The sequence below is a fragment of the Vulpes lagopus genome, chromosome 6 (genome assembly GCF_018345385.1).
Source record: "Vulpes lagopus strain Blue_001 chromosome 6, ASM1834538v1, whole genome shotgun sequence".
In the NCBI taxonomy this organism is placed as follows: Eukaryota; Metazoa; Chordata; class Mammalia; order Carnivora; family Canidae; genus Vulpes; species Vulpes lagopus.
In genome coordinates, this window is record NC_054829.1 from 39,414,254 (window position 1) to 39,428,557 (window position 14,304).

At 42.1% G+C, this 14,304-nt stretch overlaps 1 long non-coding RNA gene across 2 annotated transcripts in view; it reads right to left on the bottom strand.

Moving 5' to 3' along the window:
• Positions 1 to 14,304, bottom strand: part of LOC121493919 — a 100,472-nt gene that overhangs the window by 52,983 nt on the left and 33,185 nt on the right. For both annotated transcript variants that reach the window (XR_005988584.1, XR_005988585.1), the window contains exon 2: positions 6,508 to 6,643. This is a non-coding gene — a long non-coding RNA (uncharacterized LOC121493919). The remainder of the gene's footprint in view (positions 1 to 6,507; positions 6,644 to 14,304) is intronic.

Here is a 14,304-nt window from a genome sequence, read left to right on the forward strand (position 1 = left end):
TCATCATTCTTTTTCAACGTGGACCATTTGGTGGTGGGGGATGGGTGGGTGGGGTGGGATTTGTCATGAATAATACCAGCATGGGCTGGAAGAATTCAAGAGCACCCTTGCTCTGAAGAAGCCTTTCTCTCAGGCCTCCATAGACATTTTTTCCCCTAGTTCTATAGCTTGGGGGAGAGCAGAGCTGCCCTGCTCCTGCAGAGCAGAGACCCTGGCTCCTGATGCTAATGGCAACACTTCTGGGACTCTCCTTCCAGCACTGCCTCAAGGACTCAGCCCTGCCAGATCATCCATCACCCCCTCTTCCCTTCCCTTCTGCTCCTCTGACTTCAAGGGTGGCTCAGACAGCAGCCTCTATCCCAAAAGCCCTTGATAAAACTGAGTCACAGAAGTCACAGGTGTTTGAATGAGAACTGGCTGTGAAGGATTATCAGCGGGTGATTGAAGACCCAGGTCTGGCTTAAGTGAGTCAAACTGCAGTGATCAATAGAGCGGTGCTGGTCTGTACTCTGCAGCCAGCTTGGTCCCATTTCTTTTTCTGTTTCTGCCCCCAGATTTATTGAGGTATAATTGACAAGTAAAATTTAAGGTATACAATTTGATGATTTGATAGACATATACATTGCGAAAGGATTCCCATCATTGACTTAATTGACACATCCATCACTTCACATATCTACGTTTTTTCTTTTTCTTTTTTTTTTTTGGTGAGAACATTTAAGTTCTATTCTCTCAGCAAATTCAATGATACAATTCACTGTTATCAACTATAGTCCTCATGTTATACATTAGATCCTCAAATCTTACACATCTTCTAACTGAAAGTGGTTAGCCCTTTACAACCTCTTCCTATTTTCCCCACCCTCCAGTCACTAGGCACCACTTTTGGTAAGTTTGGCAAATGATAGCAGTTTATTTTTTTTTAAGATTTTGTTTATTTATTCATTAGAGGCACACAGAGAGAGAGAGGCAGAGACACAGGCAGAGGGAGAAGCAGGCTCCCTGCAAGGAGCCCGATATGGGGCTCGATCCCTGGTCTCCAGAATCAGGCCCTGGGCCGAAGGTGGCACTAAACCACTGAGCCATCCAGGGTTGCCCCGATAGCAGTTTCAGTTTCTTTTTAAAGGCTGAATGGCATTCCATTTTATATATATATATATATCTCACAACTTCTTTGTCCATTCATCCACAGTGGGACACTGAGGTTGTTTCCATGCTCCGGCAATTGTGAATAATGCCACAATGAAGGGGAGTGCAGATATCTCAAGATAATGATTTTTTTCATCTGGATATAAACCTAGAAGTGAGATTGCTAGATCATATGGTAGTTCTATTTTTAACTCCTTGAGAAAGCACCATACTGTTTTCCATAGTGGTTATATCTCAATCCCATTTCTCACTCTTGGAAAGCACCCAATATGGAAGAGGGCAAGGGTTTGGAAAGGAAACTTGAACAGCACAAATATAAGAATAATCTGATATGGTAAGAAAATGTATAATTCCAAGCCATACAAGGAAACACGGACGGGAGTTTGGCTGTCTTGGGCACGTAGTGAGAAAAAAAATGTAGGGACAACTGGCAGAATCAGCACAACACCTTTACAATTTTGGATTTTTAACCACAGGACAATAACAGAAGGCTGTTTCTGTCATTCCAATTTTGCATTGCTGACGGTTGGACACTGTGTCAAGACATTGCAAGATCATCATTGTTTAATAGAAAATTCCAGTTAACTGGGGAGAAAAATATGTACTAAGAGCATCAGAATGACAGAAGAGTCATTTCCGAATAATGTACCCTCAATTCTCAGTTCATAGAATAGGGATATCACTGCTGCTTTAAACATAAAATCTTATTTGAAACAAACATTTTCAAAGGGCTTTCAAAAGAAAGGAAGGATTTCTTGTCATTCCTAAGTCTATCACTAAATAAATACAAGAGTGAATCTCTATTGCAACAATATAAATAAATACCCACTTTATTTATTCTTCAAGTTTCCTGGGAACTATAGGATCCACACACAAGGAAAACAAATTAATGGGGGAATTTGATGACAGAGGTCATAGCATTCAGACTTCTTCTGTGTACATGCAGCTGAGGAATGTTCCAGGCACAACTGAAGGGCTCCTGCTACTTATGGAACTGAAGTCTTGGCTGAACTGAAAAAAGAAAGGACTGGATTCTAGGATGGAGCGTGGAGATGGTAGCAAGACAGCCCCTGTATTAGACCCCTTCAGCCACTGGGGAACCAGAACTATCCTATAAAGCACCCTTTCTGGGCTTGTATCATCTATGTCCTGACGTGAGAGATGTTGGGGCACACGACTGTGGCATGATACACAGGGTCACATGAGAGGGCCTTTTGGGTAAAATGATACTTATATTTTTGTCCTATTCACTTTGGACAAGTTTCAGAGACTTCAAGGGGACGTGCTCTGTTGCTTAATGTAAACCAAAATGACTAGTAGTTAATTGTTCCTTTGGAGTCCATGGGTGATTGGTCACCATATCCTTCTGCTACTACCTGACAAAGCTCCACCATTTTGCCTACTCTGCATACCTACCTAGGAAACTGAGCATGGCCAGGAAAAAAAAAAAATGTGCCAGAAAAAAAGCATGCAAACTGATGGACCTTTCTTCAAATTCTCAAATAAGACCTTGGCATCAAATTTACTGTTTTCTTTCTCTGCCACACTTCTAGACAACTATTTCCTTTCCTCTCACTTTACTTCAAATCTCCAGCACTGCATTTGCATCTTCTCACCTTACTTCAAATCTCCAGCATAGCACTTATTAGCCCCTGGCTTGACTCTCAGTTCACTCTCAGCAAGCCAAAAAGGACTCGCATATGCTCCCACAACTTAGTCAACCGTCTTACCTGCATCTGTGTGCACAGACTGCCTTCTCCCTTATTAACAAGTGAGTTATCCATGCCCCAGCAAAGGCCAAATCTTCTACTCTTACACAGAATCTCACTACTTCCCACTGCTCAAGAACACAGCTCCTATGGTTATGTCCTTCCAGCTTCATCAGTCTTTTTTCTGCTCTACTCGATCATCCTGTCATACAAACACTGTGTTTTACCCACACTGTTTTGTAGAAAAGACTCCCTAGACCCCACATTTCCTCCTGTAGCTGCATCCCTTTGTTCCCTTTTACAGCAAAACTACCACAAAGACTTATATGTATTTGTTATTTCTACTTCTCCTTCAATTCTCTCTCTAATTCATCCCATTTGCTTTTAAGTCCACACTCCATCAAGATGGCTTATGGTCTCCAATGACCTTCTATTGCCAAAAGCAATGTTCATTCCTAAGTCCTCATCTAACTTAATACATCCCAGTATTTGACTTGATCTTTTCTTTCTGAAATACTTTCATCTTATTTCCAAAAAACCTTAGTTAGTCACTCTTTCTCAGTCTCCTCTGGCCTCTAAACATTGGGGGACCTCAGACCTCATATCTTCTTTATCTATACTCACTCTGATTTTATTTAGTACCCTGGCTTGAAATATTCTCTTTATGCTTCATACTCCAAATATACATCTCCAACTCCAATATCTTCCCTTTAGGCCAAGCTCATATTTCCAATCACTTACTTAACATCTTATATGTCAAACCTGATCCTCTTTCATTTGTCTCTATCTCAGTAAATAACTTTTCCATTTTAACCAATTGCTAAAGCCAAAATCCTTGAAGTCATCCTCTCTTTCTCCCATACTCACATTTAACTCATCACCAAAGTCTGTTAACCCTTCCTTGTGAACATATTCAGAGTTTGACCACCTCTCAGCACATCCACCTCTATATTACAAGACATTATCATCCCTCCCCTTGACAACAGTCTCCTTACTTCTACCCTTCTCCTCGCCCCCTCCAGTGTATTCTCCACACAACAGTCAGAGATATTTTGTTAAATCAGAAGTCGGATAATGTCATTCATCTTCTTGGAAACCTTCGATGCCTCCTGTCTCACTCAGAGGAAGACTCGAAGTTGTTCCTTGGCCTATACAATCTCATGTGACCTGTTCTTACTACCTTCTACTCTCCTCTCCCTCTATTACTCTATTCCATCTACATTGGCCTTCTTGCTGTTCCTTAAATATATCAATCCTGCTTGTACTGCTTTGAACTTGCTATCTCTTTGCTTTGAATCCTTTCTTCAGGTAACCACATGGTTAAGTCCATCACTTCCTCCAAATCTTTGCCCAAATATCACCTTATCTGTAGAAAATAACACCTACCCCTAACATTGCCCTATATTCCATTTTCTTGCTTTACTCTCCTTTGTAGCACATACCATCACCTGACTTGTACTGATCTGTTCAAGGAGCATCTCTTTCCTCTCTTTAGATTGTTAGCACCATGAAAGGAGGGACTAGATCTGTTTTGTTTATAGATATACCCCTACTACCTAGAGCAATACTTAGCACATAATAGGCACTCAATTTAAGTGTTTGTTGAATGAATAAATTAATGGAGCCATTGGTATGAAATACTGAGAACTCCCTTTCATCAAGATGAAAAAGACAGAAAGGAGATTATGCTGTTGTGGGTGGATGCTCCACTCTTGTCATTTTCCATGGAAATTCAGGTAACTGTGTAGAATGTGGAGAAAGACAACAATTTTCAAGATTCCACAGAGTCCCCTTCCCCAATCTCTTCTGCCTTGAACCCAAAGGGGGAATTTAAAGGAGGCTGAGGTTTCTGCAGCTTTCTGTGAAAATAGCTGAGCCTGAAAAATACCACTTTGTTACTATTTTGGAGAGCCTAAAGTACCTCCAGCTGGCAGCCTGGGAAGCACCTGCTGCATTTATAGTGATAAATGGTGCATGTGTTTATACAGGTCAATAAACAATTCCATAATAATACTCTAAATGACCACAATTTGAGATACTCCACAAAGGGGATGGAGTCCATTAACAGGCTTAGTCATTCTGAGTCTCTCCAGAGGTGGTTCAGATTCCACAGGACGGCTTGAGGTCAAAGGTTCTGTGGCTTCTGGGGCCAAAGTCTTAACCCAAAGGGCTACTTCTGCCTCCTTCTGGAAGAGAGGAACCAGGATGATAATTCTGGCTGATGATGATATGCTAAGGGGGCTATAAAGCAGTCAAACCACATCCTAGGATTAAATCAACAAAACTACAAGAATTTGTTGGGGGTCGGGGGGACTGCTGACTCATAAACTCTATGGAATAAAACTAAACCTAACACTCAAAGTACACTGTAACTCAAGGCACTGGTTCTATTTGAGAAAAGAAAACAACAGGAAAAGCTGGAACAGGTCCATTTTAACCTAAGTGACCTTAAAGTCACATTTACGGTCTCAGAATCTAGTACTGATTAATAAACAGGCCTCCAATATACTTACCGCTTAATGTGTTTAGCAGATTAGAAAGCAAAAAAGAAGAGTTTTGTACATTACAGATATATAACCTCCCTCCTCTGGAAATGCCAAATATACTGCTAAGCAATGTTCAGTGTATGAGGAACTTTTCTATCCTTGCAAAATCCAACAAACATATATTTTCTTAATATATATTTAATCCATTAAGGCTCGATTAATCCATTCCCAAATTCTGTAACATTTTTCTTCTTCTTCTTTTTTTAAAAAGACTTCTGCAAGTGACAAAAGCTACACAGTATATTTAATCTAGTTGCTTAAGAGAGATTCCCTTGATGTGTTTGTTCTTTCTCCATGTGTTTGCTAGGTGTCGCTAAATTCTTCTCACCTAAGGCTATGCCCTTCGTGGGGCAGTTTACAGCTAAAGGTCGGTAGGCACTGGGGAACAAAGTCCTAAACCTCTGCCTCACTAAGGAACAAATCTAAAGAACAACCACATCTCCAGAGCTCTTCATGGACCACCTGAGGCTTCTGAAATAAGTATACTTAGTTCAACGGTCTCCCGTCCAGCTCTGCTCCGCTCTTCCTCCCAGTGTGGCTCTCAGCATTCATTTCCCAGGGATCCCAGGCTGCCTTCTAGGAGTACCAGGTGAGTAAAACATGGTCCTGCCCCTGTCTCAAGTAATTCCCAGGCTGAAACACCAAAACAACACAAAGGGAAGTGGGAGTGCACACCAGCGCTTTTTTTTTTAGAAGATCCCACAGGCGCAGTGATGCTTAATCTCACCATTGCCGGGTGAGTTCACTGATGGAAAAGATGACAAGGTTGGCAACTACTGTAAACAGGTGCAACGGCATTTGCCAAGTCAGAAAGTACGAAAGAGCCCAGCTTGCTTCAAGTAACAGTAAATCTGTCAGTGTGGCTGAAGCACAGCACGAGGCAAGAGAAGAGATAGAAAGTGTCAGAACTGAAGCTCAGGAAGCAGGAGAAGTGCTATTACTAAGGAACAATACAGAACTTAAAAGCTTGGATTCTGGTGTTGGGCAGCCTGGGTTTGAATATCAAATCCACAGCTCATCAGCTATGTGACCACAGGGGAATTGCTTAGCTTCCCTAAGCTTCAGTCTCCTCATCTAAGAATGAATATAAAAGTAGGACTTACCTAGTGGTGCGCTGGGGTGGCTCAGTCGACTCTTGGTTTCAGCTCCCTGAGGTCGGCACCACATCCAAGTTTGTCCTCAGTGGGGAGTCTGTTTGGGATTCTCTCTCCTCTGTCCCTCCCCTACCACTGTCTCTTTCTAAAATAAATAAATAAATCTTTAAAAAAAAGAAAAAAAAACAATAAAAAACTATGACCTAGTAGATTTTTTAAAAGATTTTATTTATCTATTCATGAGAGACACACAGAGAGAGGCAGAGACACAGGCAGAGGGAGAAGCAGGATCCTGATGGGGGAGTCAATCCCAGGACCTGGGATCATGACCTGAGCCAAAGGCAGATGCTCAACCACTGAACCACCCAGGTGCCCCCCTACCTTGTAGATATTGCTGTGGAAATTAAATAAGATAATGCACATAAATTGCTTAGTACAGAACTGGGCTTGGAATGGGCATTCCAAAAAAATTGTTAGCTATTACAGGCTTCCTCTTACGGGTGATGGGGAATTATGAAATAATCATAAACAGGCTTGTACTTTTAGAAAAGAGCTCTGATGAGGCATCTCCTTTCCAGAGGAAGGTTAACGTTAGAGAAAGAAATTTACATGTATGTGAGACTTAAAGCCAAGAGCCTGGGATTGAAGCATAGGCAGTGCATACAGAGTAAGAAAGGGACAGCCTGGGCAAGAGCAGCAAGACAAAAAGAGAAACAAGAAAGAAATCAGAATAGGCTTCTGGAAAGGCCAAGATGATGGCGAGGAGGACCGGAGTTCGATTCTGAATATTTCAAATCATGAAGTAGAGGAAAAGCTCCAAGCGCCGCCGCAAAACACACAATGCAAACATCCCTAAAAACTGATGTGCTTGCTAACTTCATTCATTCAAAGACAACATCTCCAAGATTCTGCTTATCAAACCCTATTCGTAAAAGGGCATCCTTATTCACTTTCTAAGATATATGTCCTGCCCAAAGAAGCATTATAATGGATATTCTCATACCAGGTGAGTATTAATGAACAGTAATCATAATGACTTGAAAATATATATATATATATAACTAAGCCCTAGGATAATTTAAGGCAAGTACCTATATATTCCAACCTACTTATAGAAAATTAAAATTAAAATTGAAAGGCCAGCCAGGGATACTGATCACTCAAATCTACTCAAATCTCAGTATTTACAACAACTATATATATAGAAAGAGAGATAGATAGATAGATAGTTATATATATAACTTAAAACCATAGAAGTTAAACCATTAGCTATACAGTTAAACAACTGTATAAACAGTTATGTCTTTGAAATATATTATAAAAACATATATATTAAAATTAAACCTTTATTAAAGACAATGAAATAGCACCATACATCTAGCAGAATGGCTAAAATCAAAAAGAATGACAAGACCAAATGTTGACAAAGATGTGGGGCAACCAGAACTCTCATACATTGTTGGCATGGTATAAAATGTTAAAATCACTTTGGAAAAAATATCTACCAGTTTCTTATAAAATTAAGTCTACACATATTCTATAAGCTAGTCATTCTATTTCTAGATGTTTATATAAGAGAAATGAAAACATATGTCTACAACATGACTTGAACACGAATATTCATTGTGACTTTTTTTAATACTGACAACTGGACAACTGTTGCCCAGGCCCAAAAAAACTGGGGAATGGAAGAACACACTATGGAATATTCATGCAATGGAATCCTGTCCAATGATAAGAAGGAACAAACTACTGGAACAGACAACATAGAAAAATCTCAAAATCATTATGCTGAATGAGAGACTTTACACAAAGGAAGCATAGCGCATGAGTCTATTTATATGAAGTTCTAGAACAGGCAAATCTAATCAATGGGAGGAAATAATCAGAGCAGTAGTTGCTTCTGAGGAAGTAGAGGTGAGTATTGACTAACCAGGGACAGGAGGGAACTTTCTGGGTGATACCAATGTTTTATGCCTTTGTTGACTCACAAACACTAACAATACGTGTGTCTCATTGTACATAAGTTTTATGTTAAAAGAAAAAGAAATGCTTGGCATCCCCAACATAGAAGCACCTATTTATAAAGCAAATATTAAAAAAGAAAATTAAAACTGCAAACAAATATTGAAGTCTAGTTAATGGCATATATAACAAAGTAATTAGGGGGTGGAGTACAGATGTCTGCAATTTACTTTGAAATGTGTCAAAAATAAGATGAATCGATGAGTAGATATACAATAAAGCAAGTATTATAATGTTAATGGAAACTAGGTGTGGATTTACAGGTATTCACTGTAAAAATCCTTCTACTTTAATGTATCTTTAAATTTTTTCATTAAAAATGTTGGAAAGGAAGAGTGCCTGGGTGGCTCTGTTGGCTAAGCATCTGCCTTCAGCTCAGTTCATGATCCCAGGGTCTGGGATGAAGCCTGGTGTTGGGCTCCCTACTCAACTGGAGGTCTACTTCTTCCTCTCCCTCTGCTACTCCCCCTGCTGCTCTCTCTCTCTCTCTCAAATAAATAAATAAAATATTTAAAATAAATAAATAAGCAAACAAATAAATCTGTTGGAAAGGTACTTTTATTTTAGGAGACATTGATTCAAGTCAAAGGAAGGAAGCTTAACCTCGCAGCTGCCATAGCCTGTTTATTTGGGTGAGTCAGATGCCAACTGGAAAGTGAAGACCCTGATGACAGAATCAGGGGTGGGGGATGGTAGGTTCTTGTTGGGAAGAGAGGAGGGCAGAGTATGTCAGTACAAGGCTTCCCTTTCTTGCTCAATCAGATATTCAGCAGACCTAATAAAATCCAATGGCTGAATATTCCACTGCCTGAGCACTTCCCCATTAGCTTTGAAACTGTGTGCAACTCAAATAAATAAATTAGCTAGCAGGTCAGCAGGCCTCACTGCAGGCCTCTGCAGCGGTGAACATAAGTGGTCTACATATGCAGAGCAGAGTGGGGCAGGGGGGTCTTCCTCCTTCCTGTGGCACAGACAGGCAATGCCACTGTGAAAATAAACAAATGGATCTGTGGGGCTATGGGGCTGTTTGGCCAGCGCTTGGGCTAAGCCCCTTGCCCTCTGATCCCTCAATGTTTGTGGAGCCTGTATCCCTGTCTAGCAACAGGGTCTATTTTTCTATCCCATGGCGCAAGTGGATGCAGCTGTCTATGGCTGATTTATAGGAGGAAGTCACCAGTAGGAGCCCCAGAAGGCTCTCACAGCCCCCATCTTCATTTTCACTTCCCCGTTTACAGCAGCCCTGGGAACTCAGGGGTGGGGTATTCAGTAAGCTGGGGGGTCCTGGGGGTTCCATCCTTCAGGGAAACACTCCCCCACCCCCAAAGAAGCCCCAGAGGGCTGTCAGGCTAGTCATTTTCTCTGCAACTGATTGGATTTAGATCCTGTTTGTCATGCACATTCTCCATCCTTCTTCGTGTCCCGCTCTACAGATGTTATTTCTAGATTTTTTTTTCCAGGGAGGGTGTAGGAGTGGAGCTTGGGATAAAAATGGACATCTTTTTTCTTCAGTTTATTAAAGTAACACTCTTATACATTTCTGTGCCTTCAAAGAAGCAGCCCTGACTTAGAAATACATGCACGAGAATACAGAGAATCCAATCTTTCCGAGAGGGTGACCACAGAGAAAACATCTTCCACCCGTTATTCTCTGCAATGCTTGCCGTAGCCTGCAGGATAGATAGTATCATCTCCAGTTTACTGATGGGGAAACCAAAACCTGGACAGTTGAGTGATCTTCATGAGATTCACATTTGGAAAGCTTTAGAGCTTTCTTTCTGATACCAAGTCCCCAGTGCAAAGAGTGATTACCCAACCATTCAGACTGGGAGACACTTGCCACTTTCACCTATCCTGTTTATTTTACATCCAGAGTAGAAGCCAATCGAGTAAGCCCTCATTATCACAAGCTCCCTGAAGTTTCTCTTTCAGGCTGAGCTTGAAGAGCCCCTAACCCCAATAATAATGATATGGCAGGCTTCAGAGAAATACTTGTGAAACCAAGGTCCTAGCCTCTCACTCTACTTAGTGTATTTATTTTCTCAGGCATATCTTGGCTCGTCAGCAATTTCAGAAAACCAGAACGTGTAGGTACACACACACACACACACATACACACACACCAGGATAACTCTAGATATAAGGAAATATTACTCACTTGGGGTTCTTCTGTGTACGGAGTCCTAGCTCCACAACTGAGACAAAGTTTTTAACATTCTCCTTGCTGCCCAATGTGCTCCCACAGAATACACAAGAGAGACCTCTCTGGCTTTCCCACCACACACCATTCTCAAACACCAGCCACCTCTGTGTTGTCCTACAGGTACAGGTACGATGCTGCCTGTCTGAAACACAGACAAACCAGCCACAACCAGCAAGAGACAGGAGGAACATTGTTTTGTTTTTTTACCTCCATGGTCTCAATGGCATTCTGATAACTGATTAAAAATAAAAATATTGATAGCATTCAAAGCCATCACTAGGCATGAGGCTGGACTAAATTGTGAGTTGCAATTTATCTCCCAATTCTGTCCTCACCTGCAAACCCCTTAATCACCAATGCCCTATCACTCAAACCCCAAGAAAAATCCAAGGCCAGCACTAAGTCATGACTCTTGAGAAGCTAAGTAGTTCTCCAGAGCTTCCTTGAACACCAAGTAAGGAGATTATATATGTCTTAATCTTTGATCTTTTTATATATTATTTATAACCGTAATATATAATTTAATCCTAACCACACCCCTACAAGGCAGATATTATGATCATTTTACAGATAAAGGAACTGAGACCCAGAGAAGTGAAGTAACGTCCAGCAGGGGTGGTGCCATGATTCATATCCTGGTCTCTCTCCTAAAGGAATATGGTAACCATGGTGCAACACTGCCATTTCCAGACTTGTCACTGCCATGCTATACCTCTTCCTAGAGACTTCCTTTCCCCCTCTGCTACATTTGAATGTTCCCTGGAAAACATGGGAGGAGCTGAAAGCATAGGCAAGTGATAAGCAATAGACTGGAGTCTGGAGGTAACTGCTTGGCTCAAGGGGATGGAGAGAAGTAGGAATCTGTGAGTTAGCATAGCTTTCTGGTCTGATGGCCTCCAATATGGTATCCCATTTCTTCACAAATACCACAAAGCAGTAGATCCCTAAAGAGAACCCGTACTCTTCATTTGGCCCACAGATGAATTTTCTTAGGTCTTTAAACTGAATTAAACTTTGATACTTAAAAATGAGATTTCACATTAAAATTCTAATTTTGAAAAAAAAAAATTCTAATTTTGAGCTTCTCACAAGAAATCAGAAGATTCAGCAAGACAAGGCTCGGGTTCCCAGATGGCCACAGCCAGTTGAAGTGACAGTAAAGGCTGTGTGCCGGTTTCCACATTCTCCAGTTGGCCAGAGTCACCACTGCTCCCTAGTCTTTCCCAGGCGTTCAGCCACTGACTTGGTCCCAGGAGCTTCTGAACTTCTACATATGTATGGAGAAACACATATTCTCTCAACAAGCATTTTATTTTATTTTTTTTTCAACAAGCATTTTAGCTCTCTTTGCTGGCAATGCATAAGCTGCTACCAGGGATACAAGAAGTATGATACAGCTCCTGCTTCCCAGAGAGTATAGTCTAGTGGGAGGAGTGAGTGAACATGCCCACTAGAACATCAGTTCCCCAGGGTAAGAACTATGTCTGTTTTGTTCACAGTTGTCTCTAGCACCTAGAAAGCACCAGCTATACAGATGCCCACTACATAGCATTCAATGGACGGATGGAAAGAACAAAGGAAAGAGAGAAGGAAGGAGGAAGTAAGGGAGGGAGGGAGAGGCAGGCTTTAGTCTTAATGTTCTAAAAGAACATTAAGCAAGAGATGAGAGGGAGTTTGGCATGCAGAGCAGCCAGTAATTAAAGCCACAGAGAAGTGATACTAAGTGCTCCAGGAATACAGAGGAAGAATATTTCTATGTGGCATGACCAAGGAAGGCCTTGCAGAAGAAAAGAGACTTGCCGGATGTTTAGAAACATTCCTAATATTTAAATACTTGCCCTCCCTTTAGTAACCTGGATTGCCTTGTTGAGGCTGCTTCATCTCAGAAGAGAAGCTCCAGGTCTAAAGCCCATGGATTTCCCAGACATGCTGCCCTCATCAGAACAGACTCCAGCCACAGGGAGCATTGGATCAGACCCCAGGCTGCTGCTGTTCCCATGAGTCACAGGGGCAGCCAGACCACAGGCTACTCCAGTGGTAGTCTGTGCAAAGAAACCTATTCTGGTCCCAAGGCCCAGGAGGCAGGAGCAGGGGCTGCCTTTATTTCCAAGCAGGGCTGTGCAGAAGCTCCCAAGTTAGTATTACACTCCCAAGTGAAGCGCACTGAGCTCAGAGTTCTGACTTTTCTGTGGGCAATTCTCTTGTTTCACCCCAAGCTATTCACTGAAGGACACAGGCCTCTAGGCACCCCTGCCTCCTGCCTGGCCTGCTGCAGCATCTCTCTCACAGAGCCTCACTCTCTCCCCAAGGTAGGAGAGTATCAGTCTGTTCAATCTCTGAGATCTTGATTCAACTCCAACAACACACTGGGCTTTCCTGAGGCCTCCTGGTAAGAAGACACTACTTATCTCCATTAACCTCTGACCCAGCTAAGATGAAACAGCTCCCATCTGTGGGCCTGAGTGCCCTCGTCCCTGAACTAAAGCTACATAAAGTATGAGGGAGGAGGCAGGGACCTGAAGTGGCCCCAGACTTGCTGCCCTCATCCCCAGGGAATGACTGCCCCCTCCCTCTTGGGTATATACAGCCCAGAGCCTGTTAATAGATGACGCCTTGGGAATCCCTCCAGGTGGCCTCTGGGTTAAGAACTACATCTGGAGGAAGCAGTGCCTCCTAGGAAGATGGAAGGGCCATAAACCCTCAAAGACTGTCCATTTGATTTATGCAATAATAATGAGAATGTTAATCTCCAAAGGCAAAGCCATTCATCCAAAATTCCAATCTCCTCAATCCCCACACCTGACTTAATGAGAACAGCCACTCTCACTGGCTGTTCCTGTGAGCTGTGAGCCAGGCATTTTATATACAGCATCCCATTTAATTCTCATCAGGAGCCAAAGAGCTGTGTACTGTTTGGATGCTCTGTTTACGGATGAGGAAACAGAAGCTTGGAGAGATCAAGTAACTTGCCCCAAATCACGACTAATAGTTGTTGAATTGCTTATAAGAGTGAGTGGTGGCCCAGCTGAGAGCGTCTGTGTCTGCCTGACTCTAAAGTCTATGCTTTTCACCCTGTTCCACACTTCCCCAGCAATCACACTGAGAGGTGCCTATTTGGGGGGGGGCGGAAAAAGTGTCCAGTTCACTTAGAGGCTACAAATGATACTGCTCTTGAGTTCTTTTATTCAAATCTTAATTTACAGGGCAGCAGAATAGTAAGTGTTGTATTAACTGTCCTCTGAGAACTATATACTTCACCCCAGTTAATATTAAGTGCCTGCTATGTGCCAGGCCATCTTATTCAATGGAATCCCAATTGCAAATACTATAGGAGGCAACACTAAGTATTAGACAGATGAGAGTATGTTTGTATCAGTCTCTGAAGGGGTACCTCGGTGGCTCAGTGATTGAGCATCTGCCTTAGGCTCAGGTCTTGGTCCCAGGGTCCTGGGATCAAGTCCCGCATCAGGCTCCCTGAAGGGAGCCTGCCTCCCCCTCAGCCTATGTCTCTGCCTCTCTGTCTCTCATGAATAAACAAATAAAATCTTTTTTTAAAAAAAGTATTGTTCTTTGGGATTTGT